Source organism: Lepidochelys kempii, chromosome 7 (genome assembly GCF_965140285.1).
Source record: "Lepidochelys kempii isolate rLepKem1 chromosome 7, rLepKem1.hap1, whole genome shotgun sequence".
In the NCBI taxonomy this organism is placed as follows: Eukaryota; Metazoa; Chordata; order Testudines; family Cheloniidae; genus Lepidochelys; species Lepidochelys kempii.
The window spans coordinates 49,963,782-49,977,312 of NC_136386.1; the positions used below are offsets into that span (position 1 = coordinate 49,963,782).

Consider the following 13,531-nt stretch of genomic DNA (forward strand, 5'->3'; position numbering starts at 1 on the left):
GTGGTGTTTGCCAGGCGCCTAGAGCAGATGAGTCACATTGGCGACAAAGACCCTGCCAGCATCTTAGCCCAGCTTTCGAGGGCTGGTACCTTGGTAGAATGCAGCAGCACGGAGCCAGCGTTATCAACGTGTACAGTGATGGCAGAGCAGCATCTATTGAGTGCTTGCCTTAAGCACAGGGGGACCGTGGCATCCTGAACAGAGCAATGCCAAAGCCTGGGCAGAGATCTGGCCTGCAGCTTCTGTCAAGTCTAGCCCAGAGCTCCGCTCCGTACATGCCCCTCTGCACTCCAGCATTGGGTATGGGATGGGGCTAGGGAAAGACAAGAGGTTTCTCCAGATCCTCTGCCCGTTTTTATTCTAGTGGGAATGAAGGTGTGTTCTTTCATCAGCTGAATTAACCTTCCCAGTCTGCAGCCACACCTGGGCTGCTGGGGAAATGGACTGATTAAAAGCAGCAGCATATCTGAGGGACCGTCTACTCTCGTCTCCCCGAGCCCCACTTGAGGACCCATACCTGCGCTAGCTCTGATTGAGCTAGCGTGCTAAAGAGAATGGTGGCGCCGTCGTGGCCCTAGAGTGGGAAAGGCTAGCTTCCCCAGGGCAATCCCATCCGAGAGGCTAAGCGTAGTTGGTTGGCCAGCTTCTTGCGTTGCTGCAGCTACACTCTGTTTTTAGCACCTGAGCTCCAGCAGAGCCAATGTGGGTCCATCTCCTTGAGCTGGGAATTTATTTATTTGGCGTATGCAATCCAGTCAAGCCAAGCCACAGCATTCTTATCAACAGTGTTCAAAGCACAAAGACCTCCAGGAAGTTGAGTCATTTTGCAGCTCTCAGCACTGGGAATTACGCCCCCAGCTCCGAGCGAGCCCTGACTCCAGGTGCAGAAAGGATGAAGGCTAAACTGGGAGTTTAAAATGCCTTTGCATCATCCCAGGTGTGGCTGTAACAGAGGGGAGGAAACTGGGTTCACACTGATGAACAGGGGCCAGATCCCTGGCGGGTGTAAATCAGCATCATCCCAGGGCAGCTGATGGGCCACATTCCTCATGGGTGTAAATCAGCATCATCCAGCCAGTGGGGTGCCATCTCCCCAGACTCCCACAGACAGGCTACCTCTCCCTGCTCTGTGTGCAGGATCCCATGTGGAGGTCACCCCAGGGCAGGGTGCAGGGTCTCCCCCTCCTGCTCTGCACTGTAGCGATGCTGCACATGCACCCAACCCCTCCAGTGCCCCTTTCTGCTGCCCTGTGGCATTAATAAGAATGATCCTTAGCACCGCTCATCTTCAGAGCCCTTTAGAAACCCCAGCTAATGAACCCTCCCACGGGCTTGATCCCCATTTGCATTGCAAACCCCTCATTCCTGCTGTCTACTTCCCTGCATCTGGGCTCCTCCTGTCACTGGGCTCTGTGTTGGTATATTGCTAACCCTCCCCCCATTCCTATGCATTTGCTGCCAGCTGAATCCATGTTGCTGTTTCCTGCCAGCGATTTGAACCCTGGCTTTGGTGGCAGTTTCCCTGTCCTCACTGGGGCCTGCAGCTCCTCTTGACTCCACATCAGCTGTTGAGGGACCAGGACAGAGGCTGTGTTTGGCACAGTATTTCCTGCACAGACAGCAGCTGTTTTAAAAGGAAGATGAGGGGTGGGGCAGAAGCTCCCCACAGTGTTAATGGTTCATCAGCAGGCTTTGAACCCAGGATCTTGAACATCACAGTACAGGCCACCCCTGCATCAGCTAAAGAAGTGGCTCCATTAGTCAGGTGCAGTAGTAGGTTGTTATCCTCTAGTGCAGTGGCCCCTGATCCCTTCAGTAGCAAGACCCTCCTGTCATTAGCAATTTAGGGGTTGAAATGCCATCCAGGTTGAGAACCCCAGAGCTTGTGGACCAGTGGCCAGAGGGAAGCATGGCGTGCACCCCATGAGCACAGCACACTTTGCAGGAGGGGTGACCTCCTTTGTTTGGATTGGGCAGGGTTAGCTAGGCCCAGGACTTCTTGGGCAGGCATGTTGGGAAATTGTTGCCACGGACACTGCTGGGGAAGAAGGAGCAAGGAGGGGATTGGAGGAAGTGGGCTGGTGATTTGGGCCCAATGTGGGGGACTGGAGAAGGCAGAGACCCTCCCCTCAGGTGGTCTTCACCCCTGACCTGTGTCAGACCAGACCTTCACCCCTGATCCTGTGTGGGGAGGGGTACCGAAAGGCCTGTGATGTGTTTAGGGAGCATTGGGGGCTTATCCTGGTGTCCTAGAGCTAGGCTCCTGTTCTGTGAGCAGGGGGCTGTTCCCCTCCACCACAGAGTCCAAGGGGCTCTAAGGCTGAATGTGTCCATGAGGTGCCAGGTACACATGGGAGCTGCTGACAGTGCAGGCTACTGTCTCGCTTGGGCGTGGGATGCTGGGATGGATCCGGCTGTTGCTCAGGAAAGTGTGTCAGCCTCATGCCTGTGAGTAGTAGCTACTGATGCTTTCCTGGAATAGGATTAGCATCAATGTAGCCAGTGCCAAGTAATTAGTGCTAACGAGCTGTCAGATGGGAAGCTCTGGTCACTGAATTGCCCAATAGCGATTAGGAAGGGATCTTCCCAGATCCTAGCCAGCAGCATCGTTCTCGTTGTGCAGCACAGAGGCGCTGACTCTGGGGGTGCTCTGGGGCTGAAGCACCCATGAAAAATAGTAGGGGGTGCTCAGCACCCACCAGTCACAGTGGTTCTTGGCCAGGGCTGGCTGCCGATCAGCTGTTCAGCAGGCCCCCAGGATGGCCAGCAGATCAGCAAGCAGCTGATGGGAGGCATTGGGGTGGGGGCTCAGGGGAGCGGGGGCGGGAAGAGGCGGAGTGACAGTGGGGCTTCAGGGAAAGGGGTGGAGCGGGGATGGGAAGAGGCAGGGTGAGGGCAGGGCCTCAGGGGAGGAGGCGGAGCAGGGCTGGGGCCTCATGGTGGAGCAGAGGTCGAGTACCTATTGTGGGGGTGTGGGAGAGTCAGCGCCTATGGTACAGAGTGTTGTGGTTGGCACTGCATTTGCAATCTGATGGGGCCCTGACACCCTGCAGCTTGTCCTGGCTCCCTTCGCAATCTTAACATTCTCCTAAATTGCCTGTTTCCAGTGTTACATGGTGTGGATCCCATGCTGAGGTGGGGCGAGCATCCTGCTAGGTGGGCACCGTGGGAGTCCAGGATTGGAAAATACTGAGAAGCAAGAGCTTGGCCACTGTTCCTTAGAATACTGCAGCGTGGCCTAACAGCTGAGTGCTTCCTGGAGTGGGGCACAGCAGGGTCTGGCAGTTGAGTGCCACAGTGGGGCTGCCTTCAGAACATAGGTGCAATGCCCCCAAATCCCTCATCAGTGCTCAGCCCCTTCATGGCAGAGAAGTTCTGGCCCTTCTGCAGCGCGTGAAAGCAAGGTGCCCAGGCCTGGACTCAGTGCTCCGGGGGAAAGGCTTGCCACAGGGCGACCTGGGGAGCCTGCAGCCCTAGGAGGCCACAGAATCCATCCCTTTGCTGCAGAGTCGTGGCCCGGAATCACAGATTTCTTTGGAAAAGGATGATTCTGGCTCTCAAGCCTTTGAAATGTGCCCACCCGAGCATCACTGACATAGTGGCGGGTGCCTGAATCTGCAGCCAGCCCTTGCCAATCGCTTGGAGGTATGAATGGTTCAGCTCAGTCTAGTGACAGTGATTTAAAATTCAATACAAGGTTATTGAGCAGAGTCACTCACCTCCCATGTGCTCCTCCTGTGTCCCTTCCCACCCTGTCCCCCACCCCTCCTGGCTGCCTGCAGCCCCAGCTAGCCTGTACCAAGCTGCCCAACCCTCCATTTCCCTGCCATCCAGTGGAAGCAAACCAAGCATTGCACTGGAAATGCGGGTTGTCACGGGCTCACAGGTTGTGCCCACTCTTGGCCTGTACAGTCCCTGGGGAGAACCCCCTTCAGTGAGACAGCTCTTCTCAGGGGTCTACTCTCTCCCCCAGGGGTTAAGCCCCTCCACCTCCTGGAACCGCACCTCCCTGAGCCTTAGCACGCCTGTCTCTTGCCATGGGCCCCCTCAGGGAGTCCACTCGCTCTGGACTCCCGGGCCCTCCACTCCTGGTCCTTGTCCTGCCCCCACCAGTCCTGTTCTATGGGGCCCCAACCCCATCCTCATCCCACCCCTTCCACTCCTCTTCTGTGAGACCCCTGTCCTTGTTCTCCCCCACATCCACAAGCCCTATTCCGTGGGGCCCCAACACCATCCTCGTCTCGCCCCCACCACTCCTGTTCTGTGGGACCCCAGCCAACGCTATCCTCATCCCACCACCACCAGTCATGTTCTATAGGACTCCAGTCCAGTCCTTGTCCTGCCCCCGCCAGACCTGTTCTGTGGTACCCCAACCCGGTCCTCGTCCTCCCCGCAACAGCCCTATTCTATGGGGCTCCATCCCTGTCCTCCATAACCACCCCCCACCAGGGGATCCCAACCCCATCTTTGTCCCACCACTGCCAGTCCTGTTCTGTGGGGCCCCAACCCTGTCCTAGCCCCTGTCACGGACTCCCAGGTCATGCCCACTCTTGGCCCTGTATGGTCCCTCGTGGGAATCCCCTTCAGTGTGACAGTCCTTCTCAGGGGTCCTCTCTCTCTCACAGGTTAACCCCGTCCGCCTCCTGGAACCACACCTCTCTGAGCCTTAGCACACCTGTCTCTCACCATGGGCCCCCTCAGGGAGTCAACTCCCAGAGGCAATAGAATCATAGAATCATAGAATATCAGGGTTGGAAGGGACCCCTGAAGGTCATCTAGTCCAACCCCCTGCTCGAAGCAGGACCAATTCCCAGTTAAATCATCCCAGCCAGGGCTTTGTCAAGCCTGACCTTAAAAACCTCTAAGGAAGGAGATTCTACCACCTCCCTAGGTAACGCATTCCAGTGTTTCACCACCCTCTTAGTGAAAAAGTTTTTCCTAATATCCAATCTAAACCTCCCCCATTGCAACTTGAGACCATTACTCCTCGTTCTGTCATCTGCTACCATTGAGAACAGTCTAGAGCCATCCTCTTTGGAACCCCCTTTCAGGTAGTTGAAAGCAGCTATCAAATCCCCCCTCATTCTTCTCTTCTGCAGGCTAAACAATCCCAGCTACCTCAGCCTCTCCTCATAACTCATGTGTTCCAGTCCCCTAATCATATTTGTTGCCCTTCGCTGGACTCTCTCCAATTTATCCACATCCTTCTTGAAGTGTGGGGCCCAAAACTGGACACAGTACTCCAGATGAGGCCTCACCAATGTCGAATAGAGGGGAACGATCACGTCCCTCGATCTGCTCGCTATGCCCCTACTTATACATCCCAAAATGCCATTGGCCTTCTTGGCAACAAGGGCACACTGTTGACTCATATCCAGCTTCTCGTCCACTGTCACCCCTAGGTCCTTTTCCGCAGAACTGCTGCCTAGCCATTCGGTCCCTAGTCTGTAGCGGTGCATTGGGTTCTTCCGTCCTAAGTGCAGGACCCTGCACTTATCCTTATTGAACCTCATCAGATTTCTTTTGGCCCAATCCTCCAATTTGTCTAGGTCCTTCTGTATCTTAACCCTCCCCTCCAGCATATCTACCACTCCTCCCAGTTTAGTATCATCCGCAAATTTGCTGAGAGTGCAATCCACACCATCCTCCAGATCATTTATGAAGATATTGAACAAAACTGGCCCCAGGACCGACCCTTGGGGTACTCCACTTGATACCGGCTGCCAACTAGACATGGAGCCATTGATCACTACCCGTTGAGCCCGACAATCTAGCCAGCTTTCTACCCACCTTATAGTGCATTCATCCAGCCCATACTTCCTTAACTTGCTGACAAGAATACTGTGGGAGACCATGCCAAAAGCTTTGCTAAAGTCAAGAAACAATACATCCACTGCTTTCCCTTCATCCACAGAACCAGTAATCTCATCATAAAAGGCGATTAGATTAGTCAGGCATGACCTTCCCTTGGTGAATCCATGCTGGCTGTTCCTGATCACTTTCCTCTCATGCAAGTGCTTCAGGATTGATTCTTTGAGGACCTGCTCCATGATTTTTCCAGGGACTGAGGTGAGGCTGACTGGCCTGTAGTTCCCAGAATCCTCCTTCTTCCCTTTTTTAAAGATGGGCACTACATTAGCCTTTTTCCAGTCATCCGGGACTTCCCCGGTTCGCCATGAGTTTTCAAAGATAATGGCCAATGGCTCTGCAATCACAGCCGCCAATTCCTTCAGCACTCTCGGATGCAACTTGTCCGGCCCCATGGACTTGTGCACGTCCAGCTTTTCTAAATAGTCCCTAACCACCTCTATCTCCACAGAGGGCTGGCCATCTCTGCCCCATTTTGTGATGCCCAGCGCAGCAGTCTGGGAGCTGACCTTGTTAGTGAAAACAGAGGCAAAAAAAGCATTGAGTACATTAGCTTTTTCCACATCCTCTGTCACTAGGTTGCCTCCCTCATTCAGTAAGGGGCCCACACATTCCTTGGCTTTCTTCTTGTTGCCAACATACCTGAAGAAACCCTTCTTGTTACTCTTGACATCTCTGGCTAGCTGCAGCTCCAGGTGCGATTTGGCCCTCCTGATATCATTCCTACATGCCCAAGCAATATTTTTATACTCTTCCCTGGTCATATGTCCAACCTTCCACTTCTTGTAAGCTTCTTTTTTATGTTTAAGATCCGCTAGGATTTCACCATTAAGCCAAGCTGGTCGCCTGCCATATTTACTATTCTTTCGACTCATCGGGATGGTTTGTCCCTGTAACCTCAACAGGGATTCCTTGAAATACAGCCAGCTCTCCTGGACTCCTTTCCCCTTCAAGTTAGTCCCCCAGGGGATCCTGGCCATCCGTTCCCTGAGGGAGTCAAAGTCTGCTTTCCTGAAGTCCAGGGTCCGTATCCTGCTGCTTACCTTTCTTTCCTGCGTCAGGATCCTGAACTCAACCAACTCATGGTCACTGCCTCCCAGATTCCCATCCACTTTTGCTTCCCCCACTAATTCTACCCGGTTTGTGAGCAGCAGGTCAAGAAAAGCGCCCCCCCTAGTTGGCTCCTCTAGCACTTGTGCCAGGAAATTGTCCCCTACGCTTTCCAAAAACTTCCTGGATTGTCTATGCACCGCTGTATTGCTCTCCCAGCAGATATCAGGAAAATTAAAGTCACCCATGAGAGTCAGGGCATGCGATCTAGTAGCTTCCATGAGCTGCCGGAAGAAAGCCTCATCTACCTCATCCCCCTGGTCCGGTGGTCTATAGCAGACTCCCATCACTACAGCACAATAATACAACCCTATACTCTAGACCGGAGCAACTCTCAGCTAGTGTGAAACAGGAGTGTTTATTGAATGTCTGAACACAGCATAGGAAACTCTCAGGGCTCCAAGGCCTGGCCTCCCTCAGCACAGTACATCTAAGTCTCCCCTGCATTCAGGTGGGCTCTGCCTACTCTCTCTCTCCAGTCCCAAGGTGCAGCCAGTGCAGGCACAAAGCTCCGTCCCGTCGGAGAGGGGGCTGCCTGGCACTGCCCGGATACTGCAGAGAGGCCCACAGGGGGAACTGGAGCTTCCCTGCCAGCCCTCCTCTCTGGCCTTCCTTTCCATCCCTCCCTGTCCGGCAGCCCTCGCCTTCCTCCCTCTCCTGTACCGCTGTGGGGAGTCACAGCTCCTTGGGCCAGTCATGCATGTGCCCATGCATGTGCCCTCCCCTGCAATCTTGCTGGCTTCCCCCCCATGGCTTTGAGTCTCTGGGGGCCCGGTGGCCCACAGCTCTGCTCCCCCCACAATGTCTAGGGATGAGACCCAGCTGCACTGTATCTGCAGCAGGCCGGCTGGCTAGGCCCCTCATGCTTTGAGTCAGCCCCTGGCTCTCAGCACAGACGGGGACCAGTGCCACACCCTGTCCCGCCTCATTCCCCATAGGGCCTGCCTCTGGCTGGAGGAAGTTGGGGGAATCCGTCTTGCAGCGCCCTGTGGTGCCCGAGTGCCCTTGGTGCTACTCCCTGCACCACCCAGATGCGCCAGCTGGGCACTGAGACACTTGCACTGCCCCACTCAGCTCAGGGCTCTGGGCAGTGGCAGCTGAGAGGCGTGAGGCTTCCAGGCACCAGGGATCTGTGCCTGGGGCCCTCCATGGGCAGGGTGAGGCGCAATGGACTTGGAAACTACCTTGCACATTTTGACCAGGGCTCTCTGCCACCCGGCCCATCCTGCTGCAGGGAAAGGCCCTCCTTGAGCCCTGACCCAGGCACCTCTCTGCCTGGCCACTTCTCCATGCCCTGCCTTCTCAGGGCAGTAAGGAGGCTGCTTTAACCATGATGCCCTGCTCCCTTGCCCCAGCACCAGGCAGCCCAGGTGCCCTGCTGCAGCACTGGGCAACCACTGGCTTGGCCTCGGGAGCAGATGGTGCTGATCTGGGCCAACTGCCTCACCAGCACCTGCGGCCATGCCTCTATACCATGTAGCCTGGCTGGGCTGTGGGGAGCCCCCTAGTGGTGACACAGGGCAGCACTGGCTGGGAACCAGAGCCCTTGGGAGAACCACAGGGTCTGTCTGTGTCCAGCAGCCTCTGTAGTGAATCCCGCAGCCCAGAGACCACCCCCTCCCCTGCTAATAGGGCGTCTCAGACCCTCCTCCTGCCCCTCCTCTGCCAACAGAGCATCTCAGACCCCCCCCCACCACCGTTACCCCTTTTAACAGGGTGTTTCAGACTGGCCTTGCCCCTTCCTCATGGACTTGCCTTTATCCTGCTTGTACAATTCCCATTGCCATAGCAACAGGCTCAGTGCCTGGTACCCAGAGCAGCAAGCTCTGCACTCCCCACATGCCTCCAGCTAACAGGTGTAGAGACCCCAGCCCAGCTCCTCTGCTCCTCCCAGTTCCTTGGCCCGCTGTGTGCAGGAGAGAGGGAAGTAAAAGCACAAGGGGCCACCCCCCCTTGATTTGGGGGCTGTGCCCAGTGAGAGTCCCTGCCCCAAGGGCACTGAGACTGTGCAGGGTTTGGGGTGGGTGCTGCCCCTGGGCTTTGTGCATGCAGTGCTCTGGGGCTCCAGGGTTCCGCATGGCCATCCCCAGGGCAGGGTTTGGGCTTGCTGCCTCTCGGGCTCACACTGGGCATTGCCATTCCCAACTGGGTAGGGCCGTCGCCAGTGCAGGGCTGGGTCCAGCACGCCGCCAGTCGCAGCAACTGGGGCAGTGCAGCTCTGCAGGGCAGAATGCCACGTAACCCTGGGCATATGATCCTGCCACGCTGTGGGCCGTTGTGGCGGCTCTGCATGTAGGGCTCTGCAGGGTGGAACCGCAGTGCGTTGAGGGGCAACGGAGAGCCGGGGTGGTGGTGTCAGCACTGATCCCATTGCACTGCACCGTGCTGGGGGAAGCTGTGCTGCAGGGAGGGGGCGGGTGGCTCTGCTGGGTCGCACTCTCCCCTCAGGTGGGGCTGACCCCATTGCTGGGCAGCAGGGGGTTGCTGTTTTCTGGAGCTGTGGCATCCAGGCCACATTCAGTCTGGGTGACGGCATGAATCCTGAATTCCGTCTGCCCATTGGATACTGGCTCCTCTGCCCTTCCTGGCCTGAGCTGCTGTGCTGCATGGCTGTTGACAGTGGGGTGGCCCGCCCCAGCAGTGGCCGTATTTCTGCAGCAGGCAAAGTGGTTCTTGTACAGAGATGCACACTCCAGCCCCCTTGCTAATCTGCTGGGCTTCACTGTTGGCTTCAATAGAAGCAGGAGGCAGCCCAAGCCTGGGGCCCCATCCCCCTTCTCGTTCTGGTGGTGTGAAGTAGACTATAGACTGGGGGCAGGGGAAGGGAATCAGGTTGACCATTGCTGGAGGCAGCCCTGGGGCAGCTGCAGTCCAGCAGTAACTGCAGCAACCCCCAACTTGTGCTTCAGGCCCACAGGGCAAGGGCCACCTGCCACCAATGCATCCAGGGCTCTGGGCCCCCTCAGGAGCAGGGCCCCCTCCTGGGGCTCTGGGCTGGGAATCACTGTGCCAGGAGCCTTAGCCCCAGTCAGCCTGCAGGGCCGTCCCTGCCCTCTTTCCTCCTCCACCGCCCCCGCCTCCGGAGACCCATGGTGCCTAAAATCCCAGTGTGCTGCATTGTTGGTCACTTCCCTGGAGTGTAATCCCCGCCCTGTGTGCCAGCTCTGGGTTCCCGATGCAGCCTGAGAACCGCTAATGGAACAGTTGCCTCACCCAGTGCAGGCCTCTCTGCCCATCCCTGAGCCAGTGCACACCTAGGGTGACCAGATGTACCGATTTTATAGGGACAGTCCTGATTTTGGGGTCTTTTTCTTATATAGGCTCCTATTACCCCCCACCCCCGTCCCGATTTTTCACATTTGCTGTCTAGTCACCCGACGCACACCGTACAGCACCCAGTGCCCGTTTCAGGGGCTCAGGAATCCAGGCCTGTCCTCCCCACCCTCTGCGGGGTGCCCCGCTGGGGGCAATCCAGGGGCTCAGGCATCCAAGTCCTGTTTGTATTATCCATATTTTAAATGACTAGTTTGCTGGAGCTGGACAGTCAGAGGGAAACTATGGCCTGGATTTCAGATTCCTGCTGGACTTCAGCCCTGCTTCTGAGTTTTTTATGTAGCTCTCTGTCCCTTGCCCTGCCTGCCCTATGGTGGGTCTGGGGGCTGGTCCCTCTCTCCACAGGCACCGACTCCGTGGGTGCTCCAAGGCTCCAGGGCTGGAGCACCCAGGGGAAAAACCCACTGGCAGCTCTCCACTCCAGCTCACCTCCACCTCCTCCCCTGAATGTGCCATTCCTACTTCTCCTCCCAGTGCTTGCCGCCACAAAACAGCTGTTTTGCAGTGTAACAAGCCCCGGGAGGGAGGGGGAGGAGCAGGAACACCGCATGCTTAGGGGAGGAGGCGGGGAAGAGGTGGGGCCGGGGCAGGGATTTGGGGAAGGAGTCCAATGGGGTAGGGAGGGAGCGGGGTTGGGGCAGGGACTTTGGGGAAGGGGTTGGAATGGGGCGGGGTGGGGAAGGGGTGGGGGCAGGGCCAGGGTGGGCGGGGGTGTGAGCGCCTACTGGCGCCAGGAGAAGTTGGCGCCTATGCCTCTCTCTGCATCCTTAGCATGTCACTTGGATTGGGAGCACTGCAGGGCCAGGCTGGGTCTCCTGGTGTCTGTGCAGAACCTGGCACTGTGGGGCCTGTATCCTGGCAGGGCTCTGGGCACTCCTGCAATGTGCATGTGACACAGCAAGAGCTGTAGCCAGTGCCTGCATCCCCATCCCCCTGCAGCTCTGATCCCAGCCCCCAGTAGCTCCTGGGCCCTCTGCGACACAGCTCTGCCATGGGGCACAACGACACAGCCCAGCAGCAGGGCACTGTGCTGTGCTTTCACCCTAAGGACCAGAGGGAGTGGTCTGAAGGTCCAAAGGCTGTGGAGCTCCTGGGGAGAAGCACCAATTTGGATACGTTTCAATCCTGCCCCTTCTGGGCCTTCCCTCCTTGTCTGTCCCTTGTTAGCCAGGGTGCTGCTGGTTTTAGTCCCACGTTCTCCCCAGGGCGCTCAGGGAACAGCACAGGCCCAGCATTGTGGGAGGGTGCCCACTGCATGCTGAGTTACCTGCACAGACTCCTGTGTGGGGCTGTTGGCGCACAGTGAGCAGGGACACATGGCCAGCTGCTCCTTCAGCTGCAATCCCAGAGTGGCTGTGGTCACCATAACCCTTAGAATAGAGCATGGGGTGCATAAGCCCCCTGAGGTCCACATGGGTGACGCATCCCCCTCTGCGCCTCAACCCCAGAGGATGTGAGTCGGGTACAGCCCCCATCTCTTCAGCTCCAGCTGGGAGCTCCAGAGAACCCTGGTTTGATCCCCCAAGGTGGAGCCCATCATGTAAGTGTGGACTTGGCCCTGGTTTGAACCCCAGCCCCTGAAACGGTGCAGGGCCCCCCAGTGGCAAGGTCTGTTACAGCCAGAGCCATGGGTGGTGCCCTGGCCCATCAGTGTCTCTAGGTGATTGAACTGGGGCCCTCCAGAGAAGGGAGCTGGGGCCTGACAGAGTCCTGGCCTCATGGACCAGGACCAGAGGGGGACCCTATAAAACTGATGGGGGATGCACAGCTGTGACACAGCATAGCTGCCCTTCTGGTCACCCTGGTAACTGTTCCCTGTGAGAACTTGCTGGTCTGGGTGGGAGGGATCTCGCTGGTGCATGGGGGCTGGAGAATCTCGCTGAGGCGGGGCATGTCTCGCTGGTGCCTGGGGGCTGGAGGATCTCGCTGTGGGTCTGCAGGGGCATGCTGCTTATTCCAATGGGAGGATATAAAGCTTGTTCAAATGACTGAATGGCATCACCTGCTGGGAGCTGGCAGGGCCTGGTGGGGTTCACGCCGCACAGCCTCCATCTATAGCCCCTCTCCCTACCCAGCACCCCTCTCTGCTGCAGGATTTGGGGGGGGGGATCTGGGACTCTACTAGAGAAATGCTGCATGTGGGGTTGGCCAGCAGCAGTTGGAGGTGGCACAAATGCTGCCCAGTTGCTTCAATGGGATTCCCTCAGGCTCTGTCTGGTAGCGCCAGCCAGGATCAGTGATGGGAGGGCAGACAGGGCTAAGAAATGGGGCTGGAGGGTGCTGAATCCACTAGGCTGGGGCCCCTTGACAGCACTGGTAGTGGGGGCTAGCATGCTCAGGAGGCCAAAATTCTAATCCAAGGCAGCTGGGGGATGGAGGGTGAGGGACACAGGGGCCAGAGAAGCCAGAGAGCATGGGGCAGGGGACACTTCGGGGGTGTGGTACAGGGTGGGAAGCTGAAAGGCTGGAGTGGGGGGGAGCAGCACTGTGCCTAAAGGATGCCATAGAAGCTCATGTGACCAACACCTAGAGAGCAGAGGCTCATGTTGCTGGTTCTGCCTGGGACACGAGTCCCAGGGCTGAGAATGGAACTACAGCCACTGCCCCAAAACTGCGTTAATGCCCACTCACAGGGGGGTGGCGGTGCACGGTGCCCTTTTGGGGCGTTGAGTGCAGCCAGCCGCAAACCGGCTCCAGGCCAGCCCAGCCCTCACTCAGCAGCACTTGCTCCACCTCCGGCCCTGAGGAAGCAGCTTTCAGAACAATCTTACTGTGCATATGGATTTTAGAGTGCTGGGAAAGATCAGTCCTTAATGAAAAAGCTTTGCTCCCAAGCGAAAGAAGCCCTGTGACACTGCCCCCACCCTGATGGAATTGGCACAGCTGACAAGCTCAGAAATCTGCAGAGGACAGGACTTGAACTTCCTGCCAACATGTAGCTGTCTCCTGTTGCTGTGAGCTGCTCTGTGACTCTAGGGCAGCTGTGTCTTTTGCCCCCTGCTGACCAGCAGTCCTGCGGACCGCACTCCAACCACTCTCCTTGGCTTGTTCCCCAGACATGAGCTGCCTGGGGGATCTAACTCCCACTCCACCGCACATTGGAAATGTTGCTTTCCCAAGGAGGTGCCAGACACCAGCTGTGATCAATGCAGGGCAGGATCAGGGCAATAGTTTGAACCCCAGGTGGGTGCAAAAATTTTTATAAAAACCCTAAACATTT

At 57.0% G+C, this 13,531-nt stretch overlaps 1 protein-coding gene across 1 annotated transcript in view; it reads left to right on the plus strand.

Moving 5' to 3' along the window:
• CAMKV (CaM kinase like vesicle associated) overlaps window positions 1-13,531 on the plus strand; it is a 56,354-nt gene that overhangs the window by 12,330 nt on the left and 30,493 nt on the right. The gene's annotated exons all lie outside the window — the stretch shown is intronic.